We start from the raw sequence: 27,224 nt of genomic DNA, 5'->3' as shown, positions 1-27,224 counted from the left end.
CAGAAAACTATAAAACACTGCTGAAAGAAATTGGAGATGACATGAACACATGGAAAGATATATCCAACGATTGGATTGGAGGAATTAATATTGTTATAATGACCACGCTATCCAAAGCAATCCATCTATCCAATACAATTCCTATCAAAATATCCATCATGTTTTTCACTGGACTAGAACAAATAATTTAAAATTTTGTATGGAAACACAAAAGACTGAGTAGCCAAAATAATTCTGAGAAAGAAGAATGGAGCTGGAGGAATCATACTCTGACTTCAGACAATACTAAAAAGCTACAATAAGCAAAACAGGATGGAATCAGCACAAAAACAGATACATAGATCAATTAAACAGAACCAAGAGCCCAGAAATAAATCCACACACTTATGGTCACTTAACTGATAACAAAGAAGGCAGGATTATAAAGTGAAGAAAAGATAGTCTCTTCAATAAATGGTGCTGGGAAAACTGGACAAATACATGTAAAAGAATGAGTTTAGAACATTTCCTAACACTATCTACATAAATAAACTCAAAATAGATTAAAGATCTAAGTGTAAGATCAAATACTGCAAAACTCCTAGAAGAAACATAGGCAAAGCATTCTTTGACATAAATCACAGTTCTATTTTGGGGGTCTGCCTCCTAGAGTAAAGGAAACAAAAGCAAAAGTAAATAGGACCTAATTAAACTTAAAAGTTTTTGCACAGCAAAAGAAATCATCAACAAAACAAATATCCACTGAATGGGATAAGATATTTGAAAAGAATATGACTGATAAAGGATTAATATCCAACACATATAAACAACTCATACAACTCAACAGCAAACAAAATCCAAAGAACCCAATTTAAAAATGGGTGAAAGAGCTGAATAGACATATTTCCAAAGAGGAAACGCAGATGAACAACAGGCACATGAAAAATGCTCAGTATCACTAATCATCAAGGAAATAAGGTTCAAAACAAAAAAGAGATATCTCCTCACACCTGTCAGAATTGCTATTAATAAGGAACATAAATAGCAAATGATGGAGAGGATGCGGAGAAAAGGGAAACCTCTTACCCTGCATGTGGGAATGTAAACTGGTACGGCTACTATGGAAAACAGTATGGACATTTCTCAAAATCTAAAAGCAGAACCACCATATGACCCAGCAACTCTATTCCTGGGTATATATCTGAAAAAAGTAAAAACACTGATTCAAAAAGATATATATGCACTCCAATGTTCATAGAAGCATTATTTACAATTGCCAAGGTATGCAGGCAACACAAGTGTCCATCAACAGATGAATGAATAAAGAAGATGTAGTAAGCATGCCTGATGGGCGACTACTCAGCTATAGCAAAGATTAAAATTTTGCCCTGTTTAGCAACATGGACGGACTTGGAAGGCATTATGCTAAGTGAAATGCATCAGACAGAGGAAGACAAATGCTGTATGATATCACTTATATGTGGAATCTAAAAAGTACAATGGGCAATTTAAAAAAAAAAGAAGAAAGAGACTCACAAATACAGAGAATAAACTAGTGGTTACCAGTGTTGAGAAGGAGGGAGGAAGTGGCAATATAGGGGTAGAAGAATAAAAAGGATTATCATAGAATTATACAAAATTTGTGTGTGTTAAACTTTTGAAAATTATAAAGCATTGCAGAATTTTAAAAAGTCTTTCATTTAGTTTAAAAGTATAGGCTTAAAAGTACTTCTAAAGTCAAAAAAATCCTCTGCTTAATTTGTACTTTTTTCCACAGAAGCACAGGAGGAAGGTAGACTATGCTGATCAATAGACCATGATTTCCTCTAACTACTGAAAAAAAGGTAATTAATAAAATATTCCTGGAGAGATATATAAGAGCTTCCTTTCTTCAGAAATCTATTCTTAAATAGGAAGTACAAAATTACTTTTTTCCTTTCTACTTACACTTGCCAGAAAAATTTATAGCAGATTCAAGAGTGATCAGAATATTTTTCATTCCTTAACATTTGAAGCTATGTTAAAACTGTAAAGCTGTAAATGTTAGTAGCTGTCTAGCCTCTTACTTATACAACCCAAACCCCTAATGTGATCATCTCTTCAACTCTGACTATAATTATGAGATAAAATACTTTAATTGCATATCAGTTTAATTACAAAAGAAATGGAGTGGAACATGATTATGGTGAATGTTTTTAATGTCTACTATAGCAAAATCAAATTTCATAATATTATATATGTACACACACATCATATATATGCATATATATATTTATAAAGTATGTATACATGTGTGTGTATGCATGTATACATGTGTTTTATTTAAATGGAATTCCATTTTTACCTTTTAATTCAAAAGTAATGGTAGAAGGTCTTAGGAGAACAAGTATGTTATAAATAGCACACACTGCCCTCCCTTACCCAACACATAGACTGAGGTTTCCACCTAAAGCGTGAAGCCACAGCAAGGCACAGGTCCTCAGAAACCTTTCTGCATTCTAATTTTAAAGCATTTGTATTGTCATTTCTGGGAAGGGAGAAATCAAGTGATCATTTACAGGAGTTTACAAGTATATTACCCACAATTCAATTCCATTCTCTTCTTGAATAAGAAAATTTTCCATAACTTTTGCAATTATACTTGTGAGAAATGAAAGAAAAGTCTGTTTTTCTTTGTCAATCAAGTAGTATGGTGAAGCAAATAATTTCCTTAACATCAATGCCCTGCAACCTAAGAAAACTAACTGGTTAATTGAAACCTGATATCTCTTTGGAAAGAGAGAGAATTCTTTGTTTGATTTTTAAGGGCATGGGATTCCAACCACCATAAGCAACCTCTAAAGCAATCACAGCCTCTGGTTACTAGACCTCTGCTGAGCAAGTCTGGCTTGGGGGTCCACTTTTCTACCTGTCATGGAGGCATGTGATGTGATGAGAGCTTGTGGATTTTAGAAGACTGACATAGCTTTGAGTCGAGTCAAGCTATATAAACTAGAGCGCAACATTTGACTTCTCCAATTTTGAATTTCCTGATGGGTAAAAGGGAAAAATAATGTTTCCTCATGAGATTATTGTTGGGATTAAATGAGACAATATGTATAAAATTCCTGATACAAAAAAAAGACCTCAGCTAATGCTACTTTCATCCTTTCTCCTTCAAATGCAAAGGCAGAAAAGCAGTAGATCCCCAGGCTTTCAAGTCTTACTTTCATTCTAGATTGTGGTCACAGTGTGACCCAACTTGTTGATACCATGTCTGGCCACTGATTTCCAAAGCTGATACATGCGTAATGACTAGTCTAACCTGCAGTTCTCTCATCGTCACATGCTGGATGATATTTGAATATGCTGTTTATCCTTAGCACCAACCAAGGGAAATTTCTACAGAAGAATTCAGTTCTGCTTTCACTTAGATTTGGTGATAACATTTAACTGTGGATTTGTAATTGCACTTTGAAAACAAGCTCTGTAGTCTTTCTCACGAACAGAAAGGCCTGGACATCTCTGGCCTTGGCCTGTGTGTGCCAGTCTCCTTTCTTTCCCTGATCCACTCACACTGGTCTTCTCTTTGTGCTTGGACATTGTTCAGTTCTTTTCTGTCTTGGGCTTCTGGTCAAGTCCTCTCTTTTGTTTGAAGTGCTCTTCTGTTCATTTTCACCTGACCAGCTCCTTTTCATTCTTAAAGTATCAGCCTCCATGTCACCTCCTTAGAGGGGCTTCTCCAACTAAATGCACATAGGTACTTGAAGTTTTGTTTTTGTTAACCTCTTTTATTTGTTTGTTTGTTTTAGTTACCTAGAAGGCAGAAGCCAGCTCTGTTGCTAGCACTAGTGTAGTATCTGGCACAGAAAGAGGTCAGGAAGTATTTGATGAAAAGATGAGTAAGTCAGCTCTATCAGTTCAGTTCAGTTCAGTCGCTCAGTCGTGTCCGACTTTTTGCGACCCCATGAATCGCAGCACGCCAGGCCTCCCTGTCCATCACCAACTCGGTCTGCACAATTCAGGCTATTTCTTTGGATTGACAAATGTCAGGATCAAACTCAGAATTAATACTCCTTCAAAACCAAAAGATATTATGCCAGGCAGAATAAATGTTTAAGTCAGATTATCAGAGAAAATATCTTGCAAAAATTTTGAAACATACAGACTATAAACCACTTTCACAAAATTTTTTCTCTTTTATGGAGAACTCAATGAGATATGTCAACGTACCTTACTAATGATGATAATGATCTATTATTGATTTATATGACATTCTTTCTTAATGTTGAACATATTTTAACATAACTTTTTATCCTAACAGCTTTCCTATGAAGTTCTTATCCTGATTTTATGCACATGAGCAACTGCATTTTCTTTTCTACCAACTCAGCTCCTGATTCTAGGACATCTAATCCTGAGCCTAGGAACCTCCCTGCACAAGATTCACTGGAGTGAAATAGCTCCTTTACTACTGAAAGAAATTATATTGGTCCTATCTCCACTACAAACCTGGCTCTATAATTCTCTAAATATTAAAGCTTGACTCATCTTTGTAGAGATGATACTTTAGAAAACTAACACTTCTCCTCTGAAAGAGAAAAGAAACTTTCTTTATAAAATGATAAATACTTAGTGGGAAATGTGTATTTTTTTTTTTTTTTTTTTTTAGCTCTAACACAATCGGTAAGTATGTCATATGGTTCATGCAGAGCCAACTTCTTTATTTCAGCCTGCAAAGGTCATCTCCTCTGCTGAAAATCAGCAGGTAAATACAATCCACTCAGTATCACCTTGAGAAGGTACCAATTTGGAAACTAGAAGTCTGGTGTTAATCTTTAAGCCAGCACATCTCTGGCCACCACAAGCTTAGGAAACCTCTGCATGCTTTAAGGCCTTTCCTGTGACTCACTGTCTTGCCCTGTGGAGAGAGATTTGGCAGAATCCCTCCATCAAACAGACTCAGAGAGGACTGACTGGGACCTGCATGCTCCACAGGCATAAAATATTACTTATACAGCTCCTCTCATCGTTATTGTTGTATTCCAAGATACGTTAAGCAAGTATCTTATTTGTTTAACAAATATGTCTTGAATGTCTGCTGTGGGCCTGGCGCTGTACCAGGTGTCCGAAGATGGAATGTCAAGGGCATTACCTTCTGAGAGTTACCAGTTCAGTGGGAAGACAGACCAACAAACTGAGAATTCAATATAATATGTTCTGTATCAACCCAAGAGGCACGAGCAGAGAAAGCATAGAGGGCAAATTGCTAATATGACTGAATAAGGAAACATTTTACTCAGGAGGTAAAATCCTAAAGTGGACTTGAGTAATAGTGAGTGAAATAGGAATTGGCCAGGCAAACCAGGGGAAATCCAGGGGCATTCCACCAAGAAGAAGAGTATATGAGTGGGTGAAAGGCCTGAGAAGGTCTGATATGGTCTGGGAGGGAGGGGTAATTCACCACAGAGAGCAGTTACGCCTAACAAGGTGAAAGACAGATAATGGGGCAGGCGGGTGGCTTAAGGCCAGACTGTGAAGGACTTGGAGATCACATGTAATGGGTTGAATCATATCTTTCCAAAAAGATGTGGTAAGGTCCTAACCCTCAGGATCTCATAATGTGACCTTATTTGGCAATAGGGTTGTAGTAGACATCATTAGTTCAAGTGAGGTCATCCTTGATTAGAATGACCCCTTGATCTAACATGACAGGTGTCCTTAAAAGAAAATGGAATTTGGACACAGACACATATACCTAGAAACTCACAGGGAGAAGATAGCCACTTGAAAGTGGAAGCAGACATTGGAAGTATGCTGCCACAAGCCATGGAATATCTGGAGCTACTAGAATCCAGAAGAATCTTAAGAATCTTCCCATAAAGTTTTCTGAGACATCATGGCCCTGTTAATACTTTGATTTTGGACTAACCTCCAGAAACATGAGATAATAAATATCTATGGTTTTAAATTGCCTAGGATGTGTATTGGATTATTGAAGCCCTTGGAAACTGATGAAAAGTAAGTGAAAAGTAAAAGTGTTAGTTGCTCAGTTGTGTCCAACTCTTTGTGACCTCATGGGCTGTAGCCTGCCAGACTACTCTGTCCATGGGATTTCCAGGCAAGAATGCTGGAGTGGATTGCCATGCCCTCCTCTAGGGGATCTTTCCAACCCAGGGATAGAACCCAGGTCTCCTGCAATGCAGGAAGATTCTTTACCATCTGAGCTACCAGGGAAGCCCTAGGAAACTGATACATCATATTAAATAAATAGTGTAGATTTGAATGTAATGGGATTATGATCTATAGGGAATGGAAACTACTAAAGAACTGCTGTCAAAGCAAGAGAGCAACTTGACCAGACTTGTGTGTTAGATAAAAGGTTCTGGCTGAAGTGTGGAGCATAGATGGGTGATGGAGAGAATCTGCAAAGTTTCCAAAGCTTATTCCTCAGTGTCTCCTACAGTTGCTCAGAATGTCCTCGTCTATGAAACAAACACAAAGGATGGAGAAAAGAACATCCTTCTCCACTCAGTTTGGTCCAAGATATTATATTAGAGCTCTCCTTTCTGCATAATGTCACCTGGATAAAGACATGGGTATATTTTGAAATTCAATCCTACCAGATCACTTTACTTAGTGATGGGAACGTCACAATGAAAAATGATGATATAATTGGACACTTAAAATGATGTTGACATTGAGATCTTGATTTAAAAATTCAGTTAAAAAATCTTAGAGCCATGATATGAATAAAATTAATTTTCCAGTAGTAAGCCATTTAAGTTTTCTCAGAATTGTTTTTCTTGTTCTTTATCTTAATTGCAGAATCTGGTTTATATCCACATCTTGAAATGTCTGTTCCCCAGCAAAAAAACTTGTTAAGAAGCATACTATCACTAAGATCAATACTAAGGATGCTGGATTACAGCTGTTATTTCTGTTGAGGTATTTCCTAGAAGTGTCATGGACTGCAGTAATCGGCAGCTTTGACGCAAGCAAGCGACTTCTCTCTAATTGGAGTAAGTGGCGTTCAAACCGATGACACGTACACTTCCAAGGTCATATACTCTTTAGCTGTTTCTAAACTTGACTAGTATCCGTTTCTAATCTTGACTAGTTTGAATAGATCCTAAAATAAATACAGAAGTCTTGAGTGTGTTTTCCGTGTTTCAGGCAACATAAATGCACATACTTTACAAGGGATCTATTTTTACTGAAGCCACAGAATTCACTAACGAACAAGACCCTGGTAAGGCATTCTGATTCACATTCTGTAGTTCCCTTATAACCTCCTGAGACACATGTCATCCTTGCATAGATAAGTAGATAAACTAATGAATATAAACCATCTCCATGTATCTTTCATCTCATCGGCTGAATACCATAACTGATAATGTTACAAAATATTACATTGCATAACTCAAAATGTAAACTATATGCTTCTAATCATATTATATTGATGAAGCAATTTAATATCATTTCGTTTTGAAAAATACGAAGGTTGCAATATAACAAATGTAAAAATCAGTGAGATGATCAAACACAGAGTACTAAAGAAACAGGAAAAACTTGTATAACAAGTTAATGCTCAGATGTCTTGGACACTGATATGTAAAAATCATGATTCACTTGGGAAAGTTAAGGCTTAGAGAGATGAGGAATTTCGGTTTAAGGAAGCAGCTAAGGGCAGCTGGCCTCTTCATCTGTCATTTGTCACGAGACGTAGTGTTGAATTCCTGTCATGTGACCTTCTTGCCCACTCATTAAGCCCTGGATACACAAACAGCAAGAGTTCTCTGTTAGCGTTTCCTATAAAATGACGTTTTAGAGAGATCAGAGGCCTTACATTGTATTGTATCTCCTGTTTTACCCTGCAAAACAAGAGAGGACAGATATAAAATATTTGGGAGCAGTTGTGAACGTGTATATTGACAGAAGAGTGCCTTATCTCTCTGTGATTGACATGTCTCAACACCCATAGTGGTAGAAATTTTAAAATACGACAAGACTGAACAACTAATACAAGCACATTTAAGAGTGGTAACAAAAGTAAGCCAAAAGTTCCCTATGTCTACATAGGTTACTGATTTAAGTGTACTTTTCCAATGGCATTCATTCGTTTATTTTTCATTCCTTTCTCCAAACACCGTGTTTTAGTTCCTGCTTTGTTGCCTAGCATTGGAAATTATCTCCACTTTAAAAAGTTTTTGATTTGCATGTATTATTTGGACTCATGCATTGGTTTAAAATCAGATCATCAAAGATAGGAACTTAGATGCCTCCAAAATATTACTTCAAAGAAGAGTTATATGGATATAGTTTATAGTTGAAGAGCCAACATTTTCCATGCTCATATATTCAGTCTAGTTTGTTATTAAAGTATAGAATGAGATGAGAAGAAGACAGATTTTGGAAGAAGAAAATGAACAAACATTTATTGATATGCTACTATAGATCATTACATCTCACTCAAGCCTCTTAACAGCTATATAAAGTGTTATTATCTCCTATTTTACAAAGAAGAAATGGAGATACAAAGCAGCTCCCTCACCTAAAGTCAGAAAGCTGACAAGTAGTCAAGAATTGAACTCCAGCCTCTCTGACTCCACTATACCATGCAGACAAACCCTTTATGTAGAATAAAATTCACAAGCCAATTAAGGGAGAAAACAGCAAGCCAAAAGCAACCCCACTTATTTCTTTAGCAGGCAGCTGTAAATACAAATGTTAGCTTTAGAGCTAGGGAATGGGCCACCTTCCCTTCTTCTGATCTCTTCCCTTTTCTCACTTTCTATTTTGTTATTCTTTTCCAATGCCTCACTACACTGTCACTTCCTCCTAAGAACTCAAAGGAGTATATTTCAGGAGCAGTCAAAGAAAGAAACTGAGAGCAGACAAGGGTGACTCAAAATCAATCCAGGAGGAGACATTGTAGTAAACACATACTTACCAGATGATGCGCAAGCTTCAAAGGGATGGAAAAGGGACTGGGGAACAACTGAAATTCAGTGGAGGTAATGGACACACCACAGAGCATGTAAAGCAGAGAAGAAAACAAATTCTGATTTATATATACTATATGGATGATCTTCCCAGATGACTCAGTGGTAAAGAACCTGCCTGCCAATTCAGGAGACTCTGGTTCGATCCCTGGATCAGGAAGATTTCCTGGAAGAAGAAATGGCAACTGACTCCAGTATTCTTGCCTGGGAAATCCCATGGACAGTGGAGCCTGGTAGGCTACAGTGCATGAGGTCGCAAAGAGGTGTACAAAACGTGGCAACTGAGTGCGCATACCATACAGACCCCTTGGAAATATACAGTAAATATTTCAACTATTTATCATCTATGGATAAAGTTAACATCTACTCTCGGAGCAATACTGAAAAGTTTAGACAATAGTAAAGTTCAAAGCAGGTCAATGAGCCTAACAAAATGCTTCGTTTATACCTGAATCTGTGATCGCCACCCTGGCTTTGAGGTACAGCTTTCTAAAAATGTATTTCTTTCCTCTTAAACTTGACTCTTGGGGCTCTTGGTCACCATCTATATGCCAGGTGGAGAGCTAAGCACCTTTACATAAAATATCTCTTGCCATCCTAATGATAAGTCTGGGAGAAAGGCTATATTTTTCCCACTACACAGTAGAAGCAACTGGGACTCAGACAGTAATGTGCCTGTGTATACTATGGATTCCAAATTTAAACTCAAGATTTCTCCCTTTAAAGTCGAATGGCCTTCCTCTTTTACAGTGTTGCAGAAACTTCTAAACATCATGGTGAGTACAATGCTAGCCACACAAAAAATGAAAACTTCTTCTGTGGATACTGGGGGGTTAAGAAATATTGGTTTGATTGGGTGATTGTTGACCAGTTTCATTTTAAAAGGCAAAGTAATGTACATTTGCCAGTGGGGTGGGGAGGGGGCAGAAATGTAGACAGTGGAAAGAACAGAGAAATATCACAGCTTATTCACTCCCATTTCCATATATGCAGACTGGAGTTCTTGTTAGTTCTGCTTTTGTTACTGGTAAAGACGAAAGCTCACCTTTCCCACAATTTGCCCAGATACAATGACCAGGATGATGGCTGGCAACTCTTTGGGAGTAACCACACTTGTACTGTGGTTTCTTTGGTTGAGTTTAAATTCAGCTTGCATTTTATTCAAAGGAGACTCTTTCCTACTTTCATCTGAACTGAATTAATGCACAATAAATATAGGCATCAAATTTTCTAACTGTGGTGAATAAAGGATATCCAAGGGTTATAGACTGTCAGTAAAAGCACATTACAGAACCTAAGTACTCAATTTCAAAAAGCCTTTTAACATAAATATTTCAAGATTATCAGCTTCGTTATCATTTCACACCAACAATTTTCATTTCCCAAATCTATTCTGACATTTGAAGAAACATTAAAGAAAAAAAAAATCTTACTGTGTTATATCTGGCTACCACCATATAATGCCACTTAAAAGTTGGTTTAGAATAGAGATAAAGGCAGAGGAAGGTTGGCCACAGTGACTCAAATGAAACCTTTTCACTATTTCTTTTTGAGTAATGTTAGTGTTATCTGATGCAAAGAAACACAGACACACACAGATCACCTCAAGATCCCATTCAAACCTATTAATTTGGTTCAAACACTTCAGGATTTAAAGATCCTGACCAAATGATATTGGAAACCATTACTAAAGTAAATGGGCTGTGTAATTAGCAAAACTGGACATGTCTTTGACCCTCTGACAGAATGGATGGTTTTCGCTCCTCAGCAGTTGGGTAGAACCCTGTGTTAGGGGCCTTAGGTCACACAGAAATGTTGGCAGAGTTCCATGCCACTGGAACTACAGGAAGGCAATCCAATGCATCTATATAAAGGAGGAGTTGGCAGACGAGACGACTGATGAATGGGAGCATAAAAAATAAGCATCACTAATAAATTGGGGAAAATTTCACAAATGAGTAAGGTGAATGATTTTTACCCAGCTTGGATATTAAACTAGAAAGAACACAACAATTACCCAGTAGAGAAAATCAGATTCTATTTAGAAAGTTACAAAAATAAATAATAGTTATGTTATTATCATAGAAGCTACTTATATTCAAAAGCATTTTATAAAATCTGGAAAATATATAAGAGGCCTGGTCATTTGTTATACCCTCTGTCTGGGAATCTTTCTACTCTCTGATATATCAAAAGTTCCAAATACTCTTAAACTGGAGTTTCAACCAAATCAGTTTGGAAAGCACAAAACTATCTCTGGGGAAATGTCAGCTGCCCCCATTAGAGGCCTTGTACACTTTCATACAGGCTGATCACGGGAGTCTTTAGTACTGAAAAATCCCTAGGGCTGCCCAGTGCATTCCTTTGCTGTGTTCTCAGTGTGAGGTCCCATGGTAATTTGACTATCTTACAGAAATGGGATTTGGAAGACTGAAAACCCAGTTTGACCCTGAAACACAGCTTGGGCAACTTCCTCAATCCTCCAAGTCCTATTACCTCATTAGCTGTTGTTCAGTCACTCAGTCATGTCTGACTCTTTGTGACCCCATGGACTGCAGCACATCAGGCTTCCCTGTCCTTCACTATCTCCTGGAGCTTGCTCAAACTCATATCCATTGAGTCAGTGATGCCGTCCAACCACCTCGTCCTCTATATCCCCCTTCTCCTGCTACTTTCAATTTTCTCAGCATCAGGGATTGTTCTAATGAGTTGGCTCTTTGCATCATGTGGCCATAGTATTGGAGCTTCAGCTTCAGCATCAGTCCTTCTAATGAATATTCAGGATTGATTTCCTTTAGGATGAATTGGTTTGATATCCTTGCAGTCTAAGGGACTCTGAAGAGTCTTCTCTAACACCACAGTGCAAAAGCATCAATTCTTGGTCACTCAGCCTTCTTTATGGTCCCAACTCTCACATCCATACATGATTAATGGAAAAACCATACCTTTGACTAGATGGACCTTTGTCGGCAAAGTAATGTTTCAGCTTTTCAATACACTGTGTATTGAAATACACAGGTTTGTCATAGATTTTCTTCCAATGAGCAAGCGTCTTTTAATTTCGTGGCTGCAGTCACCATTTTCAGTGATTTTGGAGCCCAAAAAAATAAAGTTTGTCACTGTTTCTACTGTTTCCCCATCTATGTACCATGAAGTAATGGGACTGGATGCCATGATTTTAGTTTTTTGAATGTTGAATTTTAAACTCTCCATTTTCACTTTCACCAAGAGGCCCTTTAGTTCCTCTTCACTTTCTGCCATAAAGGTGGTATCATTTAAGGTTATTGATATTTCTCCCAGCAATCTTGATTCCAGCTTGTGCTTCATCCAGTCTGGCATTTCACAAGATGTACTCTGCATATAAGTTAAATAAGCAGGGTGACAATATACAGCCTTGACGTACTCTTTTCCCAATTTGGAACCAGTCCACTGTTACATGTCCGGTTCTAACTGTTGTTTCTTGACATGGATATAGGTTTCACAGGAGGCAGGTAAGGTGGTCTGGCATTCACCATTCCTTTAAGAATTTCCCCATTTGTTGTGATTCACACAGTCAAAGGCTTTAGTGTAGTCAAGCAGAAGTATGTTTTTATAGAATCCTCTTTCTTTTTCTATGATACAATGGATGTTGGCAATTTGATTTCTGGTTCCACTGCCTTTTCTAAATCCAGCTTGAACATCTGGAAGTTCATCTGGAAGTTGAAGCCTTGCTTGGAGAATTTTGAGCATTAATTTGTTAGCATGTGAAATGAGTGCAATTGTGCAGTAGTTTGAACATTCTTTGGCATTGGCCTTCTTTGGGATTAGAATGAAAACTGGTCTTTTCTAGTTCTGTGGCCACTGCTGCGTTTTCCAGATTTGCTGGCGTATCGAGTGCAGCACTTTCACAGAATCATCTTTTAGGATTTGAAATAGCTCAGCTGGAATTCCATTATCTCCACTAGATTTTTTTGTAGTGATGCTTCCTAAGGTCCACTTGACTTCGTAGTCCAAGATGTCTCACTCTAGGTGAGTGATCACACTGTTGTGGTTATCTGGGTCATAAAGATCTTTTCTGTATAGTTCTGTGTATTCTTGCCACCTCTTCTTAAAATCTTCTGCTTCTGTTAGGTCCATACTGTTCCTATCCTTTACTACCTCATTTGGAACACTGAATTATCTGCTTCATGGGATTGTTGTGCTTATGGTATTAAATAACTTCTGAAAGTGATATGCATGTGAGAGCTTCTCCAGAAGACTTCCTGGACTGGTGAAGATGGAACTGAAAAATCAGGGAACAAGGAACTCTGTAGACATAATTCTCAAACTTTGGTGCACATAAAAATATCATCTAAAGAGCTTGCCAAAGAATGTTGATTCTAAAAATTCTGATTCAGTAAATCTGGACTAGGCAAACCTTGGTAACAAATACCTTAGGTGAATCTGATATAGTTGGTTTATGAAGCCATACACTGATAAATAGATTTGGAATAAAATACTCTAGCCAAATTTGAAAACAGATTGATTTATGTGGAATCATCAGACATTTCTTTCAATATCTTTCCTCTCCTTCAAATCTTCAGGCTTCCAAAGCCCCCTAATTCTCATCTAGAATGAATTCCCCCAGACCCCCTCCTAAATAGAACTATATCAACCTTGCACATCCAAGCAGTAAGACATCCAAGTTTAAAGAACACTACACATTTTCTCTTGCCTATTTATTGTAAAATTAGATAATAATAGGGGCTCACCATTTTACAAATTAAAATGTAGGACTTTGAGTTTGGGAATACTTTCATGGGAATCAGGTCCTATTGCCCAGATGATGTGTTAATATAATTAACTACTGTTACTTATTCCTTCACAGAGTTGAGTCATGAATATTTATCCCTGGAAGAGATCTTAGTGATTATCAGTATTATTCATTTGTTTTACAGCTAAAGAAACTGTAAGCTATACTATCTGACTTATCCTCCAACCTAGAAACTTCTCAAATGAAGAAGTTTCCCATCCAAGGGAAGCCTACTGAGAGGCAAGTCTACATGAAGAAGAATTTCCCCAGTGAACCATGTTTTGTTTTCCTGTGTCAGAAAGGAATGCAGTGTCTTAGGGACTTCCCTGCTGACCCAGTGGGTAAGACTCCATGCTGCCATTGCAGGAAACATGAATTAGATCCCTGGTGGGGTCACTAAGATCCTACATGCCATGCAGCACAGCTAAACAGTAAAAAAGGAATCCAGTGTTTTAAATTATAGTCATAATTTCTTCATATAAATAGAACACAGGGCATTGGAGTTATTAACTTCTTTCATAATGTCTTAACTCATGAGATATGAAAGTATGATCATGGATTCATCCCACAAAGGAATAAACTCCTCCAATAGAAAAAAATTACCCAGAACTCTTTTTTACTTCAAGAATTGAAAGTCTAGCATTCAAGAGAATTAAAAGTTATTTTCTCTGAAAAAGAGTTTCTCTGCCACGTTCCATCGTAAAATCTGAATGCTTTTGGATAATTGCTGCTTTGGGTTTTTCCTCTATTTTCTTTCCAAGTACACAGAAAACTTAGAGCGGATGCTATTTTTAATATGAATCCCCATGTGCTGTTTTCATAGATTACCTTTGCACTTTTCAGAGTAGGTTTTTCTAACCCAGGCCCATGTAATTACAAAGATCCCTAGAACTCTTGCTTCCAATTCTTTTCACTGTGAACCTTTGAAAGATATTGATTCTGCAAATGTGAAAAATTAATTTATCAAAAAATAGCACACATAAAATGGGGACTGGCAAGAGAAATCCTAAGAATATTATTTTAACTGGAAGTTGTACCATTAACTGCTACAACTTACTGTATTTCTGTTGCGGCTCTTTGCAATGTATTTGTCACTGTGTGGGAACAGTTTAATCTACTCCATACAGAGAGCAGTAGGAGTGCTCAGTTTGTCTCAAAATATGATGTCCCTCGCCACAAACAACTGATCTAAATTTCTTGCAGGTGGCAGGTCTCACTTTTTTCTTTTTTTCTAAAAGGAAATAACCCTTCTCTGAAAGTCAAATTTGTTTTTAAAGTTGCAGTGTCTTTAACCACTTTTTTTTTTTTCCAGTTTTTCAGTTGACACCTTGTCGTGACTTACAGTAGGTTGCATCAATCATTCTGGGTTCCTACAGAAAATATTTTGTGGTGGTGACTATCCTAGGCAAGAAACTAAATGCCCTTTGCAGGTGAGTGCGCAGGTACCTCTGATTTCTTGCCAAATCATTCAGAATGCCACAAATCCATTAAATCTCTCCACAGGGAGGAAAAAATTCCTGCATCCTAGAGAGAGAATTTATGAGTTCATTTCAATCACCACAAATGAAAGCCACCCTTAATATTCATTAGAGATTTTACGGTGGCAATATGCATTATCTATTCCTATGCCCCTCTGAAAGGCCAATTTCTCTTGAAACCTTACATGGCTCCAAGCCACTCTTTGTAGAAACAATGGCCTATGTCCAAGTGAAGTCAAAGGAGGCAAATGGATGACATTTCCTCATCCACTGGTAATGATTCCATTAAGGCATTGTGGTGGTTATGAGTTTCTAAGTTTTAAAAATGAAAAGACAGATTTGCAAGGTGCAGTGACATCACTGGATCACTTCTCCACTGTCGTCTGTGACAATCTGTCCTAAAGCGAAAGGGGCTTTTCTATTTGCATCACAAAAGATGACTTTCAAAACTGGCATTTCTTTCCTTTGGAGAAATGCGTACTCTGGAGACACAAGTCTGTGAGCCTGAGAACTGTTCATCTCTTCTTTCTACCCATTATAGTTCAAGGCACCATTTTCTGGCATCGATTTTTCCCTTTCAATCTATTTCACTACTGTATGGAAAGCAATCTTGTCAATTTAAGCATATATCTCATGAAGTGAAGTGAAGTCGCTCAGTCATGTCCGGCTCTTTGCGACCCAATGGACTGTAGCCTACCAGGCTTCTCCATCCATGAGATTTTCCAGGCAAGAGTACTGGAGTGGGGTGCCATTTCCTTCTCCAGGGGATACCTCAACAAATAAACAAGAAACAGACAAACCCCCCAAACCATTAGCTTAAAACATTCCTTGCATAGCTTCCCACTGCTTTTAGGAGATGGACAACAGAATTCTGCATAACTTATGAGGCTGTAAGGGGTCCGTCTGGTCCTTCCTCAGTTCTTCAGAACTGCCTTGCACTTCATCTCCTTGCTTTCTCTCCCAGTCATGCTAACTCTTATTCCAGCCTCTAACTCTCATAACTAGTCTCTTTTTGGCTAGTTCACTCCTGCTTTTGACATCAGATTGAAGCTCAAACATCATCACTCCTGAGAGTGTTTCTTGACACCTTGCCCAGATCAAATTTACCTATTACAGGCTTTCCATAGAGCCATGTGGTGCTCACAGATTTCATCAAAGTTATCATTCTTATTTGTGTGGTTATTTCTATTTTTGTCTCTCATTGGACTATGAGGATGGCAGTGTTTGTTCTGCTCAACGTTTTATCTTCCTTATCTGGCACACTGTAAATACTTCAAAACAAACTGTTGAGTGAATAAATAAATGAGTTCCTGACTTTAATCTATTTTGTGCCCTGGCTGAAAATCTCTTTCAATCGGTGAGATGAGGGCTTCAGTTTGGGTTGAGCTTGAGATGAATGGCAAATAGGGTGTATTTCTAATCTAATTATTCATCAATGTGGTTGTATTTAATAGCTAGGAACCATGAGATGCATAAAGATCCTACTCTGAATATTCATAAGGGTTTTAAGAGTGAATTCAACCAGTTGCTTTACAACTTCCCAGGAAAGACAGGGGACATGATTTCTTTCCATCATTTTTCATTCTCTTAGGAAAAAGGTATGTTATATCTGAGAGTTATATTCTGACTCTAAAATAAAATATGACATGCATAAGTGATATGATTATGGAAAAATATATGAAAGGAGTTTTAAAAAGCTAAAATCATTTTACATCCATAAGATGCTGCTGATATACTGATGCAGTGATAATCTGGGGAGTCAGAAAAGGGCCATGGAGAGCCCAGTACGTGTACCCTGAGTCCCACTTCCTTTTGGTCTGCATGTCTCAGAGATCCACAAGCCTGGGGTCACATACTTCTGGGGAGCTATAAGCAGTGGTCTCACACTAGCAGAGCTAGGCAGTTCTGGCTTTCTTATCTATAAGAAGAAAATAGGGCAAGCTATATTTACAAATCTTAAAAATTAGTGAAAACTAGTAAATGTGCATTTACTGTAACATTATTGCATATGATACAAAATGGCTGAGAACTACTGATGGAGAGACTCCAACATCAGGTGTGTGTCTTGGTTGGCTTTGTGGCCCTGCAGCCCAGAGCAAGAACTGATGTATCATAAACATAATGTTTTTCACTGAATGAAAGGTAAATAATTATAAACACATAATTATAATTTGTATTATAATTAAGGAGTAGTAATTGTCACTAGAAATAGTAGCTCTTCTTCATCAAGTTCCAACTGTGTGTCAGGTATAATTCAATGCTCTACATCCAATTCTTTGCAAGTACTCCACAAAAAAATCTTCATTGTATCTATCTGGATAAAAAACTGAAACTCAGAGATATCAAGTAATTTAGCAATTGCAGAAGGCAATGGCACCCCACTCCAGTACTCTTGCCTGGAAAATCCCATGGACGGAGGAGCCTGATAGGTTGAAGTCCATGGGGTCGCTAAGAGTCAGACACAACTGAGTGACTTCACTTTCACTTTTCACTTTCATGCATTGGAGAAGGAAACGGCTACCCACTCCAGTGTTCTTGCCTGGAGAATCCCAGGGACGGGAGAGCCTGGTGGGGCTGCTGTCTATGGGGTCGCACAGAGTCAGACACGACTGAAGCGACTTAGCAGCAGCAGCAGCAGCAGCAGACATAGAACTGTAAGCAGTGATGCCACAGTTTAAGACCAGGCTTATTTGGCTCCAAGACTTGTAGTTTCTACCATGTACAGCTCCTCTTTGCCACCATGTTTATTTTTCTTTCTGCGGAACCATTTAAAGACAACTTAGTGATAGGAAAAGCCTGGATTGAGAGTTAGGAGGTTTATGTAGTACCACCTCTCCCATCATCTGCCATGGGACCCCAGGTAATCCACTGAATCTTCATGTGTCTCAATTTCACCATTTCTAGGATGAAATAATATTTTTTCCTAGTAACAAAGCTAGTATAAAATGAAATGTGAGGGACTTCCCCAGTGGTCCAGTGGTTAAGAATCTGTCTGACAATACAGGGGATACATGTTCGATCCCTGTTCAGGGAGCTAAGATTCCACATGCTGTTGGGCAACTAAGCCCACGTGCCACAGCTGTGGGAGCCACAACTGCTGAGCCCACATGCCTAGAGCCCATGCGCTGCAACAAGAGAAGCCACCACAGTGAGAAACCTGAGCACCACGTGGAAAAGTAGCTCCCACTTAGCAAACTAGTGAGAGCTCGTGCACGACAGTGAAGACCGAGCACAGCCCAAATAAATAAATGCTTTCCCTAGAAAGTACATTTTAAAAAATGAAATGTGAGAAAAGTTATATTGCATCTCAAAAACAGGAACTTTATTTAAGCAATTAGGCCCCTATGTTGAATCATTTCATTTATGTCAAATCATTTCACTATATTTTATATCATCTCATTTTATACTGCAAGGTAGGAACTAACATCTTCATTTTTCACAGATCAAGAAGTCTAGATACACTACTAGCTTAAGCTCGAAAGTTACAAAGCCACGATTTTTGCAGGAAAACTTTAGATACTTACAGATTTGGGCTTAAAATATAGTTCTGCAAGCTATTGTTACATTACATAAATATTTATTCTCTTTTATTATTAAAATGGGAGTAATAATACCACCTAACTGAATCGTAACACAAAGATACATGAAACGCTTGAAATAGAGTCAAGTGATAAGTCAGTGGAGACTATGGTTGTCATTATATAGACATGTCTACATGACTAGACACATCTACTTTGGCCACCTGATATGAAGAGCCAACTCATTAGAAAAGAAGCCTGATGCTGGAAGAGATTGGGGGCAGAACGAGAAGAGGGTGGCAGAGGATGAGATGGTTGGATAGCATCACTGACTCAATGGGCATGCATCTGAGTGAACTCTGGGAGATAGTGAAGGACAGGGAAGCCTGGTGTGCTGCAGTCCATGGGGCTGCACAGAGTCAGACACAACTTAGCAACTGAACAACAACACAGGATCAGAACAAGATCTGAAAGGTGGCACCTAGTGTGTGTGTGTGTGTGTGTGTGTGTGATGACTGATGGCAGCAGAAGAGGCTGTCTCATTTCAGCCCAGCACTCTCTATACCACAAAGCCCCCTGCTCTTCTGCCCCCACCTCACAATCCTATTTAAACTTCACCCACCCATTTGTCAAAGCAGGATTTTGTCTTTTGAAATGGCACTCAAAAGGATTTTAAGAAACAGTTTTTGAGTGACAGAAGCCTTCTTAGCTCCTGAGAATAGAAAATAGACATTTTGGTTCATGAAGAAGTTTTCATAATCAGAGGAAATCTGGCTGTAACTCAAGTAAAGTCTGTATTCACATACATGGTTGCTAGTTCGGAATATGAGGAAGTACCCAGGACAGAGGAAGTGCAGTTGGTCAGGAAAACAAAGAACAGTAAAAACCGAAACCTAAAATAGCTTATGTAAAAAAAAAATCATAGAAATAAGGTCAACAATGGACATCTGAAAAGTGAAAAGAGAGCTAATTTGAAAAAGCTGAAGGACAATCTTTTTCTACTAATCTCTTTCTGCACATAGGATATACCTTTCTTGGTGTCCCCTCATAACCCAAATACTGAAGATAGAAAAGGGCCTTTAAGATCATTAATGGCCCTCTTTCTGAAGATGAAGATGCAGAAGACTACGGAGATTAAGCAGCCTGATCCAGAGAGACGCCAGTAAGTGACAGCAGTGAGTTCATAATTGGCTTTCCTGGCTCCAACCTGTGCTCCTTTGATGTGCAACATAACTTCTGACACATCTGGCTGTGCACTCAAAATGAGGCATGGTCTTTAGCTTACTTAGCAATATTTGAATTATGAGCTTGTTTCTCTGGCACAGAAAAAATTCTACCAATACTTGGAACATTCTCCAAGTCTCATTATATAAAATGTCTTAACATTTACACCTCTCTCTTTGCAAGGGTCAAGGTGCAGCTTTAGATTGTCTTTATTCTGCTAATACATGCAGAAGAGTTAAACTCTCAGGAAGGAGGAGCTTGAGGTTTCCCATGGTCAATAAGCATAAATGGGTCCCCTTCAGACTGATATTTGTTTTCTGCCTTTGTCTATTTGAGAATCCAGAGAAACAAATTTCATCTTGATTGTAGAAGCCAAAATGTAGTTATAATTGATTATCATGGATCCTATATCATTATCATAAGAGCTATTGTAAATTACAAACATTTTATGATGACTTTAGAGAGATTTTATTATGGAGTGTACCAGTTCAACTTTCTCCTTAATTTGATGCACTTGAATGCTGCTGCTGCTAAGTCCCTTCACTCATGTCCGACTCTGTGCGACCCCATAGAAGGCAGCCCACCAGGCTCCACCCTCCCTGGGATTCTCCAGGCAAGAACACTGGAGTGGGTTGCCATTTCCCTCTTCAATGCATGAAAGTGAAAAGTGAAAGTGAAGTCACTTAGTTGTGTCTGACTCTTTGTGACCCCATGGACTGCAGCCCACCAGGCTCCTCCTTCCATGAGATTTTCCAGGCAAGAGTACTGGAGTGGGGTGCCATTGCCTTCTCCGATGCACTTGAATAAACAAGCACAAAGGAAAAACAACAATAACAACAACAACACAGAGAAAAGTGAGGCAAAACTTTAAGGCCATTCATGAAAAAGAGAGATTCTTGGTTTCTATAACAGTTCTAGGACTAGCACAGATCTGTTGTTTTCACTGATATTCAGAAGGTTTGTAAAATTGAGAAAAGCCAAACACCAACCCAAATAATTAGATTTGTTTGCATTCTACATTGCTCATATTCAAAAGTCTAGTTTAATGATACCTCTACTTATCCTGGACTTCTAGAATACAATTTTACACTTATAAAGCAATTATATTTTCTCATTTTATTTTTATATTCATTATACAGGATTTTATTATAAAAGACATTTAAACATTTCATAAACATTTACAATTTACTCTCTTCAAATTCAGCCTAAATAATTTCCATAAATCTGATATCTTGCACTATTATAATATCTCATAATTTAAGTGTTTCTTCTATGAACTCTTTTTTTTTTTCATGTAAATGTGCTTGCACATCTGGCTGGATCTTTTCCAGGATTATTTTATGTACAATTACTACTGTATGTTTCCCATCTTTGTGAATTTTTATACAAAGAATTGTGATTATTTGTTTTTCTTTTTACCTTTTTAAAATAAGACCCTCTAAACTCTCAATGGGCTTCCTTGGTGGCTCAGCTGGTAAAGAATTCACCTGCAATGCAGGAGACCTGGATTCTATCCCTGGGTTGTGAAGATCCCCTGGAGAATGGAAAGTCTACCCACTCCAGTATTCTGGCCTGAAGAATTCTGGGGCTATTCCATGGTGTCACAAAGAGTCGGACACAACTGAGCAACTTTCAGTTTTACTTTCAAACTCTCATTACAGATATGAAATGGTAGATTTCCCAGCCCCGCCCCCCGCCCCCCACACACACACATTTAGAGCCTAAGTGGCTTAGGAGGCACTTGATATAAGTTAGCTAAATGAGTGAATACATGGATGAATGAATAAATGAATGAATGAACAAACTGTTGCAGCATCTTCTGTTTTTCAAATTCTTCTCTTGAGTAGATATTAATTATCCTTCCTTCAAACATTATATTGGCTATAATTTAAAATTTTTCACATAAAATACTCATTATTTTTTCTTGTTCATTTAGGGCCTTAAAATTATTTTTATTATCTTGACTCTCAAGTTCATTAATTTCAGCACAAAGTGTAGTAGGCATAAATATCTTTCGGTACTTTTCTATCCCATTTTCCTATTTTTCCTTTGGAATTTCTCAGTCCAAATTATCATTTATTCTGCCTTCCTTTTCACAAGTTGTCCAAATCTATTAATTAAAACCTGTTCTCTTTCCATACCACCATAAATCCAAGGTAAACAAATAAAAGTTTACAGCTGTTCTAACAAATAGCTTTTGCTGTTAGAGTTGGACACAAGGGCATTAAACTATGAGGAATTATGCATTGATGGCTCAGAGCCTGTTTTCCTCTGGGTGGATATGGGAGCAGTCATCTTGGTATATCATACACTGAACCTGTAAAAATATTAATACCCTCATCAGTGGGACCACAGAGACTTTTTGTCAGGAGTCTAACATCACTAATGTACAGAGAAAATAATAATAGAATCTATGAAATTAACTTTTCTTTTTTCCTAAACCATGCCCCTCCTTATTCTCTTTTTACTGGTCCTCTCAGTCCTCATTCCTTTTTACACATTTTTTCCTTCAACGTGTACACCATGAATTCTAACTTGACTATATATATATTTTTAAACTTCCATATTATTCATCAAATAGAGAAGAAAAGAAGATACAAATGGGAAAACAGTATAAATAAAGCGATAAAGATGGGGAAAAATCTGGATTTAGCAAAATGATAGTATAACTTTGGTAATAGAGTGTGTGTGTGTGTGTGTGTGTGTGTGTGTATGCGTGTGTGAAGGAGACTTGTGAGGATCTAGTTATAAGGTAGATTACGTCAATGAGTTTGCTTTTGACCCTGTAGGTGTTGATGAGACACTTAAAGGTTTGTAAGGGGAGCAGTAATATTATTGAGCTTCAGGATCATTATCCAGGCAGCATTAATCAGGTAGATTAGTCAAGTAAATTAATCTGGTAGATTAATCTGGTAATGATGTGTCACGTTGATTGAAAGAGGTAGGCTAGCATCAGAGAGATGGAGAGTTTGCCAAGGTTGAGACTAGGAAGACGAAAGTAGAAGATGGGCACAGACCATTTCTCCCATAGTGCGGTAGTTTTGGAGGGAGAGTATTGAAACTCTGAAATCACTTGAACATTTTCCCATGTCAATAATTAGAGCACTCAGTACTCCCTATGGAGAAGGCAATGGCACCCCACTCCAGTACTCTTGCCTGGAAAATCCCATGGACGGAGGAGCCTGGTGGGCTGCAGTCCATGGGGTCGCCAAGAGTCGGACACGACTGAGCAACTTCACTTTCACTTTTCACTTTCCTGCACTGGAGAAGGAAATGGCAACCCACTCCAGTGATCTTGCCTGGAGAATCCCAGGGACGGGGAAGCCTGGTGGTCTGCCATCTATGGGGTCGCACAGAGTCAGACACGACTGAAGCGACTTAGCGGCAGCAGTATTCCCTATTTGAATTAGAAGATTAATGTAAAATCTTTGCTCCTTTACTTCTAGGTTAACGTTAGCACACATTCGTTCTTCTCACTAAAATGGTTCAGTAAAGAAATCTTCCACTTTCCACACTCTCTTTTGGAGCAATTTTGAAGGGTTCATGTAACACTCCAATAAGACCTTCTAGCTTCACTCATCTCATTCTCTTCTTACACATATAAAGATGCTTTAAGTAGAGATTTTTTTTTTATTTTCTCACCTTGAGATTTTGTATAGAAACTTCACTCATTTTTCTTTGACCTCTATGAAATTTTTTGTTTCTCATTCTCATTTTTCCTATACTACATTTTAATTCTTCTATGTGTGGGTTTCTGTTGTATTCTTTGAGGCCTTTGACTTTCCTTCTTCCTGAAAACATTTGTTATTATCATTTTTAAATATATTACACTATTTTTATGTAATAGATTGCAAAACGTTTTAGACACTTAAAGTGAAAAATGGATATCTGTTCCCCTTTTTCATGTCAAGATTATTTCCATTTCTTAATCTGAAAAACTGTTTATTCTTAAAAATCTGGAAAATAATCCCAGATTTGGAAAAATATATTAGCTGCTATTGATTATTTTTTAAAATATAAGATTAAAGGAAGACCTCATCACCTTTGGAACATGCAAACTTTATTCTTTCTTGTCCTTATTCCCACCAAGCCTATGGCTCATTCTTCTCTTTTGTTATGTTTCAAGTTTTTAGCATGCAGGATTTCATAAGTACTCTTCAATCACTCTTCTTGTAAGTTGATTGTAAACACTTGTTTTCAATATTATTTTTGGTTGCGTTCATTGATATCTTTCTTAAGATGCATCTGAATTCCCTCTCAACACCACTCATCGCGGATATTAGAAAAGACTGGCATCCTTATATAGCTTTTCCTTTCACATTTCTCTTGTGGGGTATTTGCTTTCATAAATCTCATCTTTTGTCTTTCTCATTTTCTAGCAATTCTATAATCACATCTCTCTCCTCACTCCTCAGATCCCATAGACCTTACCAACAACTAAACCACACATGAAATATCTGTATGTCTCATTCTCCCCCTCTTGACTTTTGTGAAGAGCTCTTCACAAAGAATATATTTCCCTGTCTGGATTCAGCTTGTTTATGGTATTTCAACTGAGTAAAATATTGCTACTTTCCGAGCCCAGCACAAGCTCTGGACTCTTTGATTTGGGCATAAATATCACCCGCTATTGACAGAGTCCTGACACCATTTCATTTAATCATCCCAACATCCCTTGTGTAGTAGACCTTGATAACCTTGTTTTACAAATGAGTGCTTTCAGTATGCAAAAAGTCACTCAGAGGAAAAGCAATGAGTAGGATCTGAAACCAATACAGAATTGAAATTTGTTCATTAAAGAGGGTAAGGAGTTTGCCCAATCTCACTCTGCTAGTGATGTCAGAGTTGGCATTTACACCCAGCTCTAGAAGAACTAGAATTGAGAGTTTGAGCCTGAAGTTGGTTAGCAGAGATGTATCTGGAAGAATGAGGACTGTCTGAAGACAAGCCAATTTCAGGCTGCCTCAAAACTGATACAATGATGAGATCAAAGACACAGGAATCCATTATTGTTGAGATTTCTGAGATCAAGAAACTAATTTGTGGATTAGTTTTATTTCCCCCAAAATGTGGGGTTTAGGCCTTGCTCCAACGAATCTGCATATGTTGGTACATTTAGAAAAAAAAATCTGGTCACTACTGACTACCTGTCATTGATGTAACACTCATTTGAGAAGGCTTTTTCCTTGACACTACCTGCCTTCTGTATCTTGCCTAGAATGAAAGTGAGTATAACTCAAATAAGAGCCCTGCAATTATTACAGAAAAATATTAGATATGCTAAAATGAAACTAGATAGTTTTACTTGCTATTATTATAGAATATATATGTAAAATATAAAAATAATACTTTGCCCTCATTCAACTTCTTTTACTCTATGTCTCAAATCCCTGAGTGCAAGTGGTCTCATTAAATTTATCAAACCAATTTAACTCTAACATGTTCTTGAACCCTCTGTCCAAGTCCACTGAGGTTTTCCTGTTACAAATGCTGAACATTACCATCTGAAATTCTGAGCATTCTACAGATGTTTGACTTTCTATAGATAAAACTTATTTACCTTAGCTATGTACTAAAATAGACAAAATTACCTAAGTAAAAGAAAAACATTACTATGCATACACACCGAAACCAACACACATCCACAAACACTCATACTATACACACATGGTAATAGAGTTCATATATGATGCTTTCAAATTGTGGTGTTGAAGAAGACTCTTGAGAGTCTCCTGGACTGCAAGAAGATCAAACCAGTCAATCCTAAAGGAAATCAACCCTGAATATTCATTGAAAAGACTGATGCTGAAGCTGAAACTCCAATACTGAGGCAAAGAGGTGACTCACTGGAGACGACTTGTTGCTGGGAAAGATAGAAGGCAAAAGGAGAAGAGGGTGGCAGAGGATGAGCCACGATCCTCTGGATAGCATCACCAACTCAACAGACATGCATTTGAGCAAACTCTGGGAGATAGTAAGGATAGGGAAGCCTGGCATGTTGCAGTCCCTGGAGTCACAAAGTTTCAGACACAACTTAGCTCTGAACAACAGCAATGACTGCATTAATATAGAACAGTTAGACAATGAAGAAGTAATTTTTTTCTCTAGATCTATGGTAACAAAGTCTATTGGTTTCTAAAACTTCTATTCATTTAGTCAGCAAATGTTACTCAAATATTTGAGTGCCCATGACTTCTGCTTCCCTGGTGACTCATTGGTAAAGAATTACTTGCCAATGCAGGAGACATAGGTTCTATCCCTGAGTTAGGCAGATCCCCTAAGAAGGAAATGGCAACCCACTCTAGTATTCTTGCCTGGGAAATCCCATGGACAGAGGAGCCTGATGGGTCACGTACAGACATAGGGTCACAAAGAGTTGAACATGATTGAAACTACACAATTTTAGTTTCTCTATTATCCCCTGAAGTAGGAAATGGCAACCCGTTCTAGTTTTCTTGCCTGGAACATTCCATGGACAGAGGATCCTGGCGGGCTACAGTCCATGGGGTCTCAAAAAGTTGCAAACAACAACATTCTAGAGACTAGGGAGAATATAAACATAAATTATTTATAGCAAGTAAACTAATGCCCAGCTCGTCCTGCTACAGGACGGAGTGTGATAAGCTCCATGAAGATAGGGCCAATGCATGTATTATTTGGCTCTGTGTCGTCAGTGTCTAATATCGTGATGCTAATGTAGATTTAATGACTATACAATGAAAGAAGAATACCCTTAAGTAATCTGGAAGTTCAAAGGAAAAAGAGATTGCTCCTATCTGGTATGACCCAGGCAAGTTTTCTAGAGGACAAAGTATTTGATCTAAGTATTATGGGTTAGGATGATGGTTTTAAAGGAAAGAGGAATATACCAGGCAGATGAGTAACTCATCTGTAAAAAAAAAAAATTCACACTCTTAAATCTTAGAATATCTATGCTATATAATTTTAGTTTCTCTATTACCCCCTGGAGTAGGGCATGGCAACCCACTCTAGTATTCTTGCCTGGAACATTCCATAGACAGAAGAGCCTGGGGGGCTACAGTCTCTGGGATCACAAAGAGTCTGGCATCACTGAACTACTGAGCACCTTCCATTTTACAATTGAGAATAGTAAGCTTAAAAGGGTTCAATAATTTGCCCAAGTAGCAGAACTGGAATTCAAACCCAGATTTCTCTAACTCCAGATCATTGCTCTTTCTTGTGTGCCATATACCATTAGTTTAGTACGTGGGAAATGCTATAATATATTAGCTAAAATCAGGATCTGTAG

General features: G+C 37.9%; 1 protein-coding gene across 1 annotated transcript in view; it reads right to left on the bottom strand.

Moving 5' to 3' along the window:
- The window catches only part of LOC102279636 (SAM domain-containing protein SAMSN-1), a 114,035-nt gene that overhangs the window by 69,746 nt on the left and 17,065 nt on the right, over positions 1-27,224 (bottom strand). The gene's annotated exons all lie outside the window — the stretch shown is intronic.

The sequence above is a fragment of the Bos mutus genome, chromosome 1 (genome assembly GCF_027580195.1).
Source record: "Bos mutus isolate GX-2022 chromosome 1, NWIPB_WYAK_1.1, whole genome shotgun sequence".
NCBI lineage: Eukaryota > Metazoa > Chordata > Mammalia > Artiodactyla > Bovidae > Bos > Bos mutus.
This window is presented reverse-complemented; position numbering and strand designations above follow the sequence as displayed.